Source organism: Orcinus orca, chromosome 6, assembly GCF_937001465.1.
Source record: "Orcinus orca chromosome 6, mOrcOrc1.1, whole genome shotgun sequence".
Classification (NCBI taxonomy): domain Eukaryota; kingdom Metazoa; phylum Chordata; class Mammalia; order Artiodactyla; family Delphinidae; genus Orcinus; species Orcinus orca.
The window spans coordinates 57,073,174-57,086,631 of NC_064564.1; the positions used below are offsets into that span (position 1 = coordinate 57,073,174).

The window sequence follows — 13,458 nt, forward strand, 5'->3', positions numbered from 1 at the left end:
TTTTTTTTTTTTTTTTTTTTGACATTACTGTGGCTTAAGACAAATATTCCAGAAAGAAAAAAAACCTTTAGGGACCAATGGATTTGAAAGAAGGCCTTTCCTCAGTCAGGGTGTGCTCACCCCGGCTTCCTCTAATAGGGCAGAACAAGCCTCCCTGATTCTCTCCAGTCCTCAGTCCATTTTGTTCTTGCCATATTTTTTATGTCTCTGCTGCCTAAGCACATGGAAATAAGGGTAGCAGTGGAGAAACCACAAAAGAGGCTCAGGTTCATGTGTCATTTAATGCAGCGTAATTGGTGGTGGCAGTTCGGGGTGGGAAATCTATATTCATTATTGGTTAAAAGTAGGAAGCTTGAGTGAACAGGCTGGGTTCTCTCAGCCTTGTTACTTAGATTATCGTTTCCTGACGGTGACTCCAGTGAATCTTACGTAATACAATTGCGCCCGTCAGCCAAGGAGACAATATTAGTTTCATGTTCAGACACTTTGTTATTGTTCCTTTAAATAACTGGAGATTACTGAAACACTGCTCCTCTTTGCCAATATTAAGAAAATGTACATCTTTAGGCAATAGATGGCAGTGTTTCCACAGATTTTAATATCACAGTGACTCTTAAAGGACTCCTGGCGCTCAGCTCCCCTGTAGCTCGCCGTGATCGTATAGTGGTTAGTACTCTGCGTTGTGGCCGCAGCAACCTCGGTTCGAATCCGAGTCACGGCAGGAGAGGAGAAGGCTTTTGGAAGAGAATAGCGCAGGTCCCAAGCTGTAGCCCATCCCACAACATTTTGCAACCAGGCATAGAATAATAAAAATCAATAAAACAGAAACTGCTACAAATATTTTAAACTTTAGAGAGATGACATATGCAGAGTGGCTTCATTAATGCCCGAATCCTGTTGCAAGCGTGTTGTATGTGGGTTATTTTATTTGCCTTGACGGGATAATATGATAAAACTGGAGTGTAGTGGACATGTAATTATTATTAATTACAACTACTTAAGCTCTGCTTTGAGCAGACTCGTCAAGTCTGCTTGCTTTTGAGCCTTGCCAGGGCTGTACAGTAATAACAACCCTGAATTATTTGGAAAGATGTCAGCGGGAGATGTGGAAATCCTGTTTAACCAGGCATGAATTGTTGTTAGGAGGTTTTTTTCAGGATGACAGATAGAAAATGAACTGTCCCTTATCAGTAATTGCAGGAAACGTTTTGTTTCTATGATATGAACTGGCTGTAATTTAACTTTCCTGCCTCATTGGATAATGTAAGAAGTCAGTTGTTGCTCAAAACGAAATTCCATGAAGTGGGCATTTGGGTCTGATAAAGGGCATATTATAAGTAGACAATGGGGCTCAAGCAATAAATAATGTCCATATATGGTGGAACTTTTTAATTGACATTTTCCAAAAGACTGGGGTTTGTGTTATAAATGGCTAAATGTTGAACTAATGTGAGGAACACAGCTTTAATGGGCCTTTCTCCAGGACTGAAAAACGTGAACAATACAGCCTGAAAATGTCAAATATAAGTATGTTATAATGAGGTTTACTGCTCTAAAATTATAGTCCGCCATGTTTTAAATGAAGGATCACTAGAAGGTGCTTAAGGCCTGTAGGCCCTATTTTATGGATGACTGAGCAAAAGCTCATGTTTGTCATTTATGTAACACTAAAAACAATTTCAAAGAAAAATATATGCTGAGGGTAGGACCAGAGTCAGTGAATTCTTAGAAATTCCAGAGTCAGTGAATTCTTAGAAATAATATTCTAGAAAAATTACAATGAATATCGCCCCTCTCTTCCAAAAAAAAAAAAAAAAGGAGCCATTTCTATTTGATTAGGGGCTCAGAAAGATTGGCCTCAGACTGTCATGAAGTAAAAAAATATATATATATATGTCTATTTATTGTTTCTTCCACGACTCACTTCCAAAACCATTTTCCACTCTGAGGTCTCTTCTTCCTGTGGTTTATTCTCTAAACCTCCCCATCCCACCCCTCAGCCTCGTATTTCTCACAAATTCTGCCTTCCTATCTCCGAAGGGCCTCGCCTGGCCTCTGCCTCAAGTCTGCAAGACCTCCTCAGCTGGCTGGTACTAATAATGCTTCTAAGAAGACAGCTGAACTGCAATTGTTCTTTAATTTAAAACAGCTTAAAAAATAAGCCCAACCCAAGGCTTTTTGTATTCTGTTAGGAGACTGAAAATGCAATGAATTAATCATTTGAGGAAGGAGGTTGTGTCAGCCAGAATCCAGTGGTTGCGAGTGACAGAAACACAACATGTACTGATTTAAAGAGAGGCATAGATCCAGGCACAGGTACCAGGGGCCTTCAGAAACAACAGGAACCAGGTTATTAAAGATGATCAGGACACACTCTCTCCATCTCATCCCACATTTCTTTCTGAATGTTGTCTTTATTCTCTCAAACTAACTTCTTTTTTTTTTCCCCTTCAATGTTACTTTTATTTCTTTCCTTTGTTTATCCCAAAAGGACAACGTTGCGATTTTCACACATTTTGATATAAGATTCACCAGGCAAACTAAAACCGAACGCATTACAAAGTAGGGAAAACAGTGGGCCACTTGAGATGGACATCTGCTAGGTTGGTATTACGTTTTACTTTTTTTTTTTTAAACATCCTTATTGGAGTATAATTGCTTTACAATGGAGTGTTAGTTTCTCCTTTATAACAAAGTGAATCAGTTATACATGTGCCCCCATATCTCTTCCCTCTTGCGTCTCCCTCCCTCCCTCCCACCCTCCCTGTCCCACCCCTCTAGGTGGTCACAAAACACCGAGCTGATCTCCCTGTGCTATGCGGCTGCTTCCCACTAGCTATCTATTTTACATTTGGTAGTGCATATATGTCCATGCCACTCTCTCACTTCGTCTCAGCTTACCCTTCCCCATCCCCGTGTCCTCAAGTCCATTCTCTACGTCTGCATCTTTATTCCTGTCCTGCCCCTAGGTTCTTCAGAACCTTTTTTTTTAGATTCCATATATATGTGTTAGCATGCGGTATTTGTTTTTCTCTTTCTGACTTACTTCACTCTGTATGACAGATTCTAGGTCCATCCACATCACTACAAATAACTCAATTTCGTTTCTTTTTATGGCTGAGTAATATTCCATTGTATATATGTGCCACATCTTCTTTATCCATTCATCTGTCGATGGACACTTAGGTTGCTTCCATGTCCTGGCTATTGTAAATAGAGCTGCAATGAACACTGTGGTACATGACTCTTTTTGAATTATGGTTTTCTCAGGGTATATACCCAGTAGTGGGATTGCTGGGTTGTATGGTAGTTCTAGTTTTAGTTTTTTAAGGAACCTCCATACTGTTCTCCATAGTGGCTGTATCAATTTACATTCCCACCAACAGTGCAAGAGGGTTCCCTTTCCTCCACACCCTCTCCAGCATTTATTGTTTGTAGATTTTTTGATGATGGCCATTCTGACCAGTGTGAGGTGATACCTCATTGTAGTTTTGATTTGCATTTCTCTAACGATTAGTGACGTTGAGCATCCTTTCATGTGTTTGTTGGCAATCTGTGTATCTTCTTTGGAGAAATGTCTATTTATGTCTTCTGCCCATTTTTGGATTGGGTTGTTTGTTTTTTTGATATTGAGCTGCATGAGCAGCTTGTAAATTCTGGAGATTAATCCTTTGTCAGTTGCTTCATTTGCAAGTATCTTCTCCCATTCTGAGGGTTGTCTTTTCATGTTGTTTATGGTTTCCTTTGCTGTGCAAAAACTTTGAAGTTTCATTAGGTCCCATTTGTTTCTTTTTGTTTTTATTTCCATTTCTCTAGGAGGTGGGTCAGAAAGGATCTTGCTGTGATTTATGTGGTAGAGTGGTCTGCCTATGTTTTCCTCTAAGATTTTGATAGTGTCTGGCCTTACATTTTCAAACTAACTTCTACATGGCAGGAAACATGGCAACCAGCAGCAATTCCTGATCTTAACGTTTACAGCATTGCTGCCTGCAGGAAAGCCCCTTAAGTACTATTCAAAAAAATTCTGGGGAGAGATCTGATTGGCTTGGTTTGGGTCAGGTGTCCATTACTGGGCCAATCAGTGATGTCCATGGGGACAGAGTCATGTAGCGCAGAGAGTGCCCTTGCCTTGTCTTAAGGCCAGTCCCAAAGTGAGGGAATTGCCAGCCCTGGGACCACCTCACTATTTTCCCACTGCATTCCTAGACCCACCATTTGGTGGCTGTCTATTTCCACAGAACCATGAGTTCAGTTCCCAAACTATTAACATCTCTATTACCTTGTGAAACAAGAAAAGCAGTTGGGGGGCGGATGGTGGAGGGTTTCAGAATATGACAGTTTTGTGGACTCAACTTGGAGCTTAGGGACATAGTCGGAGGAACTGCTTGAGCAAGCGAGCACGTCATGTTCTCCCTGCTCTGTGTCACCCAAAGGGTGCGGGTGCTTTCTTGCCCTTGGTGACTACTTTCCCAGCCTGGCCAGGAGAGAGCACAAAGTCTTCTGACTCTGCAGGCAAAAATCTACTTGAACTTGGGCAAGTTACCTAAGCTCTCAGATTCACATAAATAAAGAGGAGGGAGTTAATGCAAGAATTAAAAGAGGAATGTACAAACAAATAAACAAAACACACTTAGTACTGAGGCTCGTAATACAAATGCAACACTGGCACCTAGTAGGGTTGCAACAAATAATATTTATTCTTATTCATTCAGGGCCACGTGGTGTCCTCCTCCTCCACCCGGCCGCCATGGGTAGAACGTCTAGAGTGAGATTTCCATTAAGAAACAGGGTCCTCGCCATGGTTTCAGACATTTTAAAAAGTGATGGTGTAGACTCTAAACCAGGGGTAGCACAAGTCAGAGTCCACTCAGTGACCAGATCTTTATTCAAGTTTGCCATCCTGGTTCACCCCTCTTTACGTGGTCACCATGACCGAGGGTCATAAAAATCAGGGGTTGTTTTCATCAACAGAGAGTTTGTTGACATTGGGTTTCCTATCTTTACTTCTTGCTGATGTTGAAAAAACTTGAGTTTTAGTTCTAAAACCCATATCAAGTTGGTTTTCAGAAATGTTAAAGCCTGAGTTATCAGAGGAAATTAATTCTAATTTTTAATTATATTAACTTCGAGACAATATGTGCTTTTAGTTTTTTGAAAAGCATTTTACAGATATCTCAACAGACCCCATTGTTACTTCCATGCTCACGTTGCCTGCCTTTTATACCAAAGCCAATACCTGCTGATGGAAAATCAGAGTGACTCTGATCTAATCCTTCAGAAAATGGCTCTCCAAAATGTCAACTATAAAGGATTTCAGAGCAAAAGTAAGTCATTCACAAACTAGACTCCCTGACAACTTTTTAACATTATGGATGAAACATTAGAGTATAACAGAATCCTTGTTTTGATCGCATGGCTTTGGCAGCTGTAGCTCTCACCAATCAAGGACATTGTTATCGCTTAGATTTGTTTATTCAAATTGTAAAATAATTTGCTTATTGAAAAGTCAGGAAACCTCCTTTGTCGTCTTTTCTTAGGCATCAACTAAAATAGCAAGAGGAAGTGTTAATTCTCTGTATAACCTATTACTTTATGTCCCTTATGTTGGTGTAGCTGCAGTGGCCTACAGAGTTTGCTCAAGTAAAACATTTTACCTGTGTAGCTGTAATGGAGTAGCTAAATTAAAAATTCAGAGCTACATAAGCTTGCTTTATTACCATAAGCTTATGGCTTTAGCTGAATGCCTCTCTCTTGCTCTCTAAGAGAGCCTAGAGTAGGCCAGACCTGTTTTCTTAATCTCCATCATTAACCTGTTGAATTGAAGAGAGTTTATATTCCACTATGTTCTATTCCATACTTTAGTGAGCTTTCATAAATAAAACAAATTAACATTTATTTTTCTGATCAAGTCATCCGTTGAAAAGCCTCAAGTAAATTGGTAATCAAACGAGTACTTCATTATTTCAAAATCAATATCTGTCTAGTCCCTAATTATAAAGAAGGTAAAGTTTGGTTTTGTGCAATAAAAATACACTAATGCATAGAAAATGGTTTCTTAGAACCACATCCGAACGGATGGAATTCACTTTAAGGGAGCAGTGTGGGGCAGAAATGATGGCTGGAGGTGTGGCTGCCATCCCCACAGTGGAGGCAGGAGGTGGCCTAGCTCATTGGAGTGGCAGCTGGTGGTGACTTGCAGCGAGAGAGCACGTGTCCACCATCAGGTGCAGCAACCTCACCCACAGGATCCGAGCCCTGAGAGACGACGTGTGGGCTGTTTCTGCTCTCCGTAGCTCAGCCGAGAGGAAGCGTGAGACACCTTTCTGGTGCCCCTGCCTGTTCTACGGTGCTGTGACTTATCTCAATCACATCACCCTGAAAGGCTGAAGATCCGTGGCAAAGGCCTGGAAACGTGGGCCTTCCAGGGAACTGACTGGCGGAGGAAAATTCCCACAAAAGCTGAATCAGAGCGAAAGCTTTTCTAGGCAGATGGGGGTTCAAATCCCACCTCTGCTGCTCTGACAGCTTGACTTTGCACCTGACCACTTTGTGCTTCGGTTGATTAGCAAAACAGGGGGAATATGAGGGTTAGATAAGGTGATGCATATCTGGTGTGACTCCCGGGGATGGTGACAGTGAAGGGAAGGATTCCAGAGAACACAAATTTTGTTCTCTGTCGCTTTTGTGGACTTACCAGCATTCGAAAGTCAACCCCTCCAAAAACAAACCAAAAAACATGCCTTGCATGCAACCTCTGGTCGGCAGCAATTTTAACACTCTCGTGTCTTCACCTAAGCCCTTCCATCAGATTTCAGATCACGTTGCCACTGGAAAGATGAACTTCTGTTCTCCTGCTTGTTTGATAATGAGCAAAGAGCTAAGCGGGGAGGTCAAGGTCAAGCCGACTCCAAGATAAACATGAGTTGCCACTAGATGGCGCTGCTTGTTGTTAGTCATCAAAGACAAGGGGCTTTTTTTTTTTTTCTTTCTTTCTTTTTTTTCTCTCTCCACGGACTCCTGGCTCAGGGTGTCTGCAACTGGGATCCTAATCATACCAGAATTCTTCTGTTCTCTGAAGGGAAGTTCTATTTTCAGCATATTATCATCAAGATCTGAGGACCAAACAGATTCCGCCTACAATCTGGGGGAATTACCCCAACAGTGTTGCCTTTATCCAGAGGTGATTTTAAAAGAATATGTTGTATTTGGACGTCAACGTTCAAAGGCTCCGAGGCAGAAAATTCCATTTCAAAAGAAAATGTGATTAATGAAGCCACATAAATCCTGTAGATTTATCGAGGCTGGAGCAGTTTCAGAAATCACACAATACAAATCAAAGACGCGGGTTTTCCTACATCCTCCCTCACTTTCTCTTATTCTTATTTCCGCACCATCTCATCCTTTCCTCCCCTCTTTCCCTTTCGCAGTTTCGTGAATACATGTATCCCAAACTCCAAAACAAGAGTGAACTTGTTCAGAAATCCTAAATACAGCTGGTTTCAAGTGCCAACCATCACCATTTCTCCTCATTCTTCCCCCAAGAGATGCAAAGACAAGGTTGAGGCTATAGCAATGAACTCACACACCTCACAGACTGCTTATAAAAGCTGAGTCAATTCTGGAACTCCATGTAGTAAGACTCCCAGCTTTCGTGAGGGGTCTCACTTAAAGAGAGCCGAATTTAAAACATAATGTAGATCCTTACTGAAGGTTTTCTAGAAGAGGTGGTATGGGAATTCTAGAGACTGCCTAACGTAGAAATTTATTCAAAAATCTCCTTTAGACCTAACTCTGTCTCCTTCAAACCCCCCACTTATATGAGCCTCTAATTGTGCCCCTGACTTTCCTCCAGGTTCTTGAACCATCTACTCTTCTATACTCCTACGTCCTGTTCACACTCCCTGCTCCTTTCATAAACTCTGTGCTCCCTGACATGCTGGGAGTCCCCTCAGGGCCCTGCAAGTGGTGTCCTCAGGCCAGTCTGACTACATTTGCTTCCACAAATGAGCCCATTACCCAGAGTTTCAACGTAGAGTACAGTACCATGTAATCGAGTGAGTGTCCTGGAGTGGTCTGGTGGTAAAGCACATGAGCTATGGAAGCAGATTCATATGTTGAAATTCCAATTCTACCCTTTACTTGCGAGGTGACCTTCGACAAGTTACTAAGCTTCTTTGTGCCTCCGCTTATCCATATGTATCTCCCTCAAAGGGTTGTTGTGAGGCGCGAATGAATGATCTAGTATAGGTAAAGCACTTAGAAGACTGTCTGGTTCAGAAAAAGTACAGTATTCACTGTAACTATTATTATTATCATAATTGCTAAATTATTACTATTATTATATGCCAGATATAATGATAGGTAAACAGATGGTAAGAGTATACAAAATAGACAGTATCTTTGTCTTCATGGAGCTTTCGGGATAATGGAAAAACAGATAAGTCAACTGGCTCTTGCAATGCAGCATGATAAGATTCTGAAAAGGAAAGCCACAGGTATGATACCAGTACACATAGATCTTTAGTCCCTAGTTGGGAGTCTAGAGAAAGCTTCCCTTTGGCACTGAGACCCAAAAGGGGTCAAGCATTCTTACAGAGAAAGCTACCAATACACTCATCTCTTCCGGTTTTTGTGGGAAGGGCATAAGCAGAAATGAGGGAACCTTGTTCCCATCTTTCTTGGGTGTCAGCCCAGATCTAATGCAGTGAGTCTTGAAGGGAGCCCAGCGCCATTTAGCAACTTGGGAGTTCTGCATCTTTAGGAACTCTAGGAGGCTCCCAGGACAGGGCACATATAAAAGCAGTCAAGCGAAAAGATAAAAATGGACTTATTTCTAATTTTCCTCCTGGGCACTCCCTGAAATACCCAAGCATCTTTTCAGCTAGAGGAGTGGTGAGGGCAAGGGTGGACAGTCTATGACATCTGCTAGGGTTGATGAAGCAGCCAGGAAACAGAAAGGTCTATATGCATTGGAAAGTAAGTTTTTCTTTTTCCTGCTTTTAAGGAATCATAAGCTATCTAGTTTAATCACTTAGCAAACATATACTAAATGCCCATACTGTAAAACATGAAGATGCAATAATGAAGACAAAGCAAGCTCTGAATGAGCTTGCAATCTAAAGGAGAAAATAGGCATAAATTTGATTACAATCCATCAGAACGTGTCACCATAAAGCCTCGTGGGAACACAGAGGAGGTACAGAAGCCATATAAACAAGACATGCAGCCTGTATCTCACTTACAGAGATTACGGTGGTAGAGGGGGGGAGGGTACAAGATGAAGGCAGCGACAGGAAAGTCATTTAGAGATTAGCAAGGTTATACTTTGAACAGAAGACTCTCTTTTTCCTTTAAGCCCAAAATTGTCATATAATTTTTTTTTTTTGTCATATAAATTTAAGATTCTTCCTGAGTCACAGTTCAGGAGGATTTGGGAACACTCCCGGACAAGACCACTCCTCCATCCTCCCAGCCAGTATCACCTTCATTTCCAAAGCATTCCCAGGGAAGAAAAGCAAAGGGAAAAGAAAGTAAGCCGTTGAAAACAGATGAAAGAGATAAAGAAAAGAAGAAAGGATGTTGTGCCTATACAGAAACATGGCTGCTACCAAACTCTCCAAGGAAGCTCATTTTTCTTCCTGTCATCATAAAGGATACCCAGGTTTACCCATTCTGTATATAATAGTTTGCATCTGCTAACCCCAAACTCCCAATCCACCCCTCTCCCACACCCCACCTCCTGCAACCACAAGTCTGTTCTCTATGTCTATGAGTCTGTTTCTGTTTTATAGATAGGTTCATTTATGTTGTATTTAGATTCCAGATATAAATGATCATATGGTATTTGTCTTTGTCTGTCTTCACTTAGTATGATAATCTCTAAGTCCATTCATGTTGCTGCAAATGGCATTATTTTGTTCTTTTTTATGGCTCAGTAGTATTCCATTGTGTATACGTACCACATCTTCTTTATCCATTTATCTGTCAGTGGACATTTAGGTGGCTTCCATGTCTTGGCTATTGTGAGTAGTGCTGCTATGAACATAGGGGCTACTGTATAGCACAGGGAACTATATTCAATATACTGTGATAAACCATAATGGAAAAGAACATAAAAAATGTATATATATATGTATAACTGAATCCCTTTGCTGTACAGCAGAAATTAACACAACATTGTAAATCAACTATACTTAAATTAAAAGAAAGGACTACCCAGGTGAGATTCCCCCCTGCAGAGAAACAAACTGAGATGCAGAGGCTGAGCATTTTTCTTTCATTCTTTCACTCATTCATTCATTTCAACTAACACTTACTGAATATCTGTTCTATTAAGGTGTTATTCTATGTGTTGGGGGAAAATGAATGAAATAAGGCCTGTGCAGTGAGGTAGCTCATGGTGCAATAAGACGGACAGCCAAGCAAACCAATATTACGGTTCCACACAATAAGCTTTCGACACGTTATGGCAATCCTGCAGTTTGACGTAAAACTGGGGATTAGGTGGCCTGAGATAAGCTTTTGTGAATATACGCACAGAAAAAGCATGTAGCAATATCTGAAATTTCGATCACACTAAAATCCAGATGTGCAAAGAAAATGTAGTCTCTTTATATTGCTTATTATCAATCTGGCCTTTCTTATAAGCCCCACCCTATGGGTAGAAAGGCAGGAAATAACTAACTGCCCAATTCAGTTTAAATTTTAGTCCAATCCCCAGATGTAAATACTCCCTATAGCTAATGCTCAGTCTTCATTACTTCTGCCCCTTTTCCCCAAATTCTCTACACGGTGGCCTCAGGTGCATGGTTGGGGCAAGTCGCAGGGCTCATGTGATATTTTGGGGGTTCAGGGAGGGGGTCATAGACCACACAGCATCCCTGTTTTTCCCTCTATTCCTGCTGGGGCACGTGCTGAAGGCAATGGTGGCGAACCTTGTGTTCTGGCTCCTTTCACCTTGGTCAGGTTCTCGTGGCCCTTCCTGGCCGACTCAGCCACGACCTGGCTCTCTCGGGCGCTAAGGATCCCTTTGAACCTCTGCCACATGACCTATCTGGCCCCATGGAAGGCTCACTGAGTCTCAATTCATCTGAGTACTATGGGAATTGGTGGGTCATCTATGTCATTCAAAAACCTAGAGCAGAGCAATAAAATTCATTTCAGATGCTCTGCCTGTCCACACCACAGACTAAACACCATGTCTCCTAGGTAGGGATCAGGGACTTGAGCCCTCCATATTTACCCAGTCTTCTCCCTCATCTCTAGTCCAAAGGCTCCTGAGGGGAAATTGGAACAGACCTGATCAGTTCACCCTTCATCCTCTCTCTCTAATTATCCCCCCAATGCTGGCAGACCTGGAAGAGTGGACTTCCCTTCTCCACCTCTTCTTCCTACCTAGATGTCCCTTAGGTAAAATTCTACCCAGGCCATCAAACCTAACCCCCAGATAGGTCAACGTGGAGGTAAAGGAATTTTAAAAAATCCTTTCCCTCTCTATAATGCCTGTCTCTCCTGCCCATTATCTCACTCAAGATGCCAAGAACCTACCCTCAGAGATCGGCCTCTGAGTCAATAAGCCCCTTGGCTCAAGTCTCTGAGAGATGCAGTGAAGCAATGATTTAAGAAGGAAATTAGGGCTTCCCTGGTGGCGCAGTGGTTGAGAGTCCGCCTGCCGATGCAGGGGACATGGGTTCGTGCCCCGGCCCGGGAAGATCCCGCATGCCGTGGAGCGGCTGAGCCTGTGAGCCATGGCCGCTGAGCCTGTGCGTCTGGAGCCTGTGCTCTGTAGCGGGAGAGGCCACAACAGTGAGAGGCCCGTGTAATGCAAAAAATAATAATAATAATAATAAATTTAAAAAATAATAAAAAAGAAGGAAATTAAATTCATGTCTTTAATATCTACCAAGAGCATATCAGTTGTAAGATAATAGAATTGTATTTCTCTGTCTTCTAATTGGGTAGTCCAAGGAATGTCATTCTGCAGGTCACCTCTGGGTAAACTGTGACAAGTGTTTCAAGCTCAAATAAATTTAGGGGATGCTGAGCTAAACAAGGTTAAATAGGTTTGTTTAATGGGAAACCATCAGAGCCCTTAATATACGTGTTCTGGGAACACGTAGTTTCCCAAAGTTATTTGACCATGGAGCACTGTTTTTCACATCTTCTGGAAACAGTGTCCTGCAGAATATAGGGATGAAAGACGCTGACATTCTTTGTCCCCAGAATCAGTGAATACCTCTATCCCTCCATCCCACCTTAAGTCAGCAAAGTGTTAAGGCAATTGTGTCTCTATTTCTTGTTTCCTAACTGGGCCCTCTCTCTACTCTCTCAAACCCTGTGCTTATTTTTAATGGAAAGAGCTGTGACATCAGTGTTAGAAGCATGAAATACCTGGAATTAGACAGTTGGAGACGCTAGAAATTATAAGCGTTTATACCAAAATAAACAAACAAGCATAACCCCATTTATTCCAAAATGAGAGGTAGAATTCCCAGGAACTCTCTGGTGGAGAAGCAGGCCGGCCTGAGTTGCCCTTGTGATGGATGGGAAATGGATGACGGCTCATGGTTAAGGAATGCAAAATAAAGATCTTATGACTTTCAGTATAAAAATATATATGGTGTAAGATTACTGTACCATTCCCCACAATCAGAAAGAATATTCCCTGCACGGCCTCAACAGAGAAAACAGAATCTGAGTAGACAGAAAATTGGGATCAACGGGAAAGTTCTGGCAAAACTGCTTTGCAGAGAACTTAATGATCTTAAAATAGGTTCCCTAAAAGGAGCATTATGTAGGAAAAATAACCAAATCTCAGGGGATACAGATGAGTTCCTTGGGGGGGGACAATGATGGATGAGAGGAGATGGCAAGAGAAAACCATAGACCCCTGGGATAATGGGCCCAGCGACCCTTTTACCTTCCTCAAACTTTTCTTCTGACCTTGTGTAAACAGAGGAGAGGCCTGACTCGACACGCAAAGTGAAAAAGGGGGAAAAATTTGATATTTCATGTGCAGCCACATGTGGGCTGAAAGTATAACTCAAAAAGAAAAAAATCCGTCTCATCAAACACATCTCTGTGTAAGCAGGATTGATTTACACGAGTAGCTTCAGTGTGAGAAAACACCGTGAGCACACAGGAAAACAGTAGGGAGTTCCAGGGCCCCAGAAGAATCAGATATTACTGGCCACTCTGTGCTTTCATGTAGAGGAGCAATAAAGCATCCTTAAGAATGAGGTTAGAGCAGGGCTTGCCTGGTGGCGCAGTGGTTGAGAGTCCCCCTGCCGATGCAGGGAACATGGGTTCGTGCCCTGATCCGCGAAGATCCCACAGGCCGCTGAGCCTGCATGTCTGGAGCCTCTGCTCCACAGTGGGAGAGGCCACAACAGTGAGAGGCCCGCGTACCGCAAAAAAAAAAAAAAAAAAAAAAGAGAAAGAATGAAGTTAGAACACTTT

The 13,458-nt window shown here is 42.1% G+C and overlaps 1 protein-coding gene and 1 non-coding gene across 11 annotated transcripts in view; both read left to right on the forward strand.

Annotated features, from left to right (window-relative positions):
* The window catches only part of NFIB (nuclear factor I B), a 442,099-nt gene that overhangs the window by 91,730 nt on the left and 336,911 nt on the right, over positions 1–13,458 (forward strand). The window lies entirely within an intron of this gene.
* On the forward strand, positions 650–721 carry TRNAH-GUG (transfer RNA histidin (anticodon GUG)). Its single transcript has one exon. It is a non-coding gene; the product is annotated as a tRNA-His (tRNA).